Genomic DNA, 3,407 nt, shown 5'->3' on the forward strand with positions numbered 1-3,407 from the left:
GTCCAAGCCGCAAGCTGGCTCCTGTCTTCCTCCACCACTTTGCTAAGGACACCAGCCCGGGCTGCTTTCTACAGACCTCCTCACCAAAGAGATGAGGGGGTTGGGACAGCCACGTCTCCTGGCCTCCCTGCCTGATCCCTCCATAATGAGGCAGAGACAGAGGGGGAGGCAGAGGTGGAGAAGGAGGAGGAGGAGGAGGAGGAACAGGTCTGGTAGAGGATGTTTATTCTGCGGAGGTATCTGAGATAGTATATTTCCTCTGGCTAGGGCTGTTCTGCCTGTAGTCCAAGCTGTTGCTGTTTATCTACCTTCACAGTCCAATAAAATGAAATTGCTAAACTCAGCTTTGTTTAATTTTGTTGGCTTTCTGTACTATATTAACTTTTATCATATTAGCAAGTGTGTTGAGAAAGCTGTGTAAACAAACAAGCAGCCCCCAGAGGCTGAAACCTGTGCACTCGCAAAGGACAGGATCATCAACCCTTGATAAGCAAGGCCCAAAAAATCAGCCTGGTTCTTCTACTGTTGGCTCAGGGATTGGACCCTGGCTGCTCTACTCATCCTATCCCTGTAGTATCCCACATACATAGAGCCTGCATTTCCACTGGGTCAAGACTTGATATGTTTTAAGAATGTCTCCAGTCTGAGTTCTTGCCTGACTCATTGTTTTTCCCTTGGCCATCCAGGCACCAGTTTTGCTGGAGGGCCATGGGTAATGGTCAGGCCTTGCTCTGGGAACTAGGGGAGAGAAGAAAGGAGCTGGAGAATCTAAGCTAGCCTAGGTCACTCTACCTGAAGGAGCCTAAGTCACCCCCAAGACAGAGAGTTGTCACTGAGTTATTCCCTTCAGGAACCTTTGCTAAGAACCAAAAGTTCCTGACTCTAGGAACACCAAAGAAACCTGTTAAGTTTCTGCGAACACTGACCCTCAGTGCTGTGGAAGTTGAGTTGAGGGAACCAACTAGATCCTCCCCATCCCCCTCCACCCTACCTCCTTCCCCTCCCACAGCACCTTTATATGTGTTTGTACAGATTTATTACTCTATTTATTTTACTTGTACATATTTACTATTCTATTTATTTTGTTAATGATGTGCAGTTAGCTTCAATTCTATTTGTTCTGACAGCTTGACACCTGTCCACATGTTTTGTTTTGTTGTTTGTCTCCCCCTTCTAGACTGTGAGCCCGTTGTTGGGTAGGGACCCACTCTATATGTTGCCAACTTGTACTTCCCAAGCGCTTAGTACAGTGCTCTACACACAGTAAGTGCTCAATAAATACAATTGAATGAATGAATGAATAAGCACATACCACTGTACTATCTACAAATCTTTCCTGCCAGTAATGACAGGAAAAGCCTCCAATTTGTCTCTAAAAATGAGGTTTTAAAGCTTTGTCACATTTTTTCGGCCCATGTTTCTGCAGGTGCTGCCTGGGAAGGTGGGATGTTACAGAAACTGGGCTTCTTCCACTGCTCCCCCAAACTGCCAGGTGATGTTTTTATGGCATTTGTTAAATCTTACTATGTGCAAGGCACTACATTAAGAGCTGAGGTAGGTACAAGCTAATTAGGTGGGACATAGTCCAAGTCCCACATGGAGCTCACAGCCTCAATCTCCATTTTATAGAGGGGGTAACTGAGGCACAGAGAATTTAAGTGACTTACACAAGCTCACACAGTGGATAAATGGCAGATCCAGGATTAGAACCCAGGTCCTTCTGACCTCCAGGGCCCGTGCTCTATCCACTAAGCCACACTGCTTCTAGTTCATTGAAAGGGATCAGGGCTGCAAAGTATTTGGGATAGATAGGTGGTTATGGTAGCTAAGAACTTGTTCTGGTCCAGGGCTCAATCACTATATGGTACTTTCTGTGTATCACATGCTGCTACTCTGCGGAAAGAGGTGCATTGGAGCAGAAATGATGAATGAAATGATTCCTGAAGTAATTGACACATATACATACACACTCTCTCTCTCTTATCTATATACATATACACATGTATATGTATATATATGTATATACATATATAATCACGTATGCAGATTCTGATTGCTGAGCAGTTCCTGGGAGGCAAAAGCACATTTTAGGTGGACAAACCCTAAGGATAACTAAAAGAAGCCTGGCTTAGGAGCCAAAGTATTAATACTTTAAAGCTTGTATCTAGTAAAATGCCTAGGTATTAGACACCTGGAGCAACATTCAAAATTTTCCCTCTTATGGACACTTCACAACCTGCTTCAGACTCCATCTCTGCCACCTCCCAATAAGTCTAACCAAAATCCTTCTTACTTCAATTTAAACCCATTCTCTCTTGTCCTGTCCTCAGGTCAAATGGACAATTGCACTTTACAGTCATCCCTACTGGACTAATAACTCAAGTATCCAAAAGGCACAAGACCAAGGCTAGCTTTGCAAGATGGGGTTAGTGAGGATAAGTGGTTCCATTTATTGTATCACTGTAAATAAGATAGGAGACATTCAAAATTAAAGAACTGGAAAGCACTTCAGACCTTACTGTCTTGAGTTACTTGGCTGGATTTGGACATGAAGAGCTGTATGTTCTGACCCTGCGGTACAGGACAATGTCCATCATGTCTTACAGTCTCATTTACTTTTCAGTGTTACTGATCACTGACACTACTTAATGTTTTCAGACCTCCTACCAAGAAGCTCACCTATACCCATAACTGGACACATTAAATTCTGGGCCTATAGGACAAGCACAAATCTCTGAGAAATACTGGATAGCTGAGTTTTCAGGATAAATAGAATCTGAGCATGAACATTTTTACTGAATACAGTCAAATGTCTTTTTAGAAATGATTGTCTCTAAATTATGCGAAACAAGGAGTAGGAGGATATTGAGGTCAGAGATGAGAAAAGACAGTCACTGACTCACGGAGTGGATGACAATGTAGACTCTTTTCACTTCCTCCTCCTCTGAGTTTCTGAATCCAGCTGCCTCTCCCTCTGCCTGCTATCAGGTACTCTGTGACTCTTTAAACTACACTGCTTCCTCTTCAATTCCAGGTCATATGGTATGTCGAAGAGTATAAGAATACAAATGATGCCATTGCTGGGTATTATCAATGGTCCATTCAGCCTAGCACTCAATCTTTGACAGATGACAACAGGATGCTAGGAGGATCCATGTGACAGTTGCCCTCCTGAAAATCCATCTAATCCATCCACCATCTAATCCTAATGAGTTGTTTGCATCTCTAGTTGATCCATTTGGTCTTAAACATCTCAGGTGCTCCCCATAATCAGATCCAGTCCCCCTGTCCTTTCTGTTATAAAAAACAATTGGGATGTGGTAATCCCTCTCACGTTTTCCCTAGTAAAAAATCCAAATCAAGACTTCATGGAACATCTTGGTTATCCCTTTAATGATAATAATGAT

This window comes from Tachyglossus aculeatus, chromosome X2 (genome assembly GCF_015852505.1).
Source record: "Tachyglossus aculeatus isolate mTacAcu1 chromosome X2, mTacAcu1.pri, whole genome shotgun sequence".
NCBI lineage: Eukaryota > Metazoa > Chordata > Mammalia > Monotremata > Tachyglossidae > Tachyglossus > Tachyglossus aculeatus.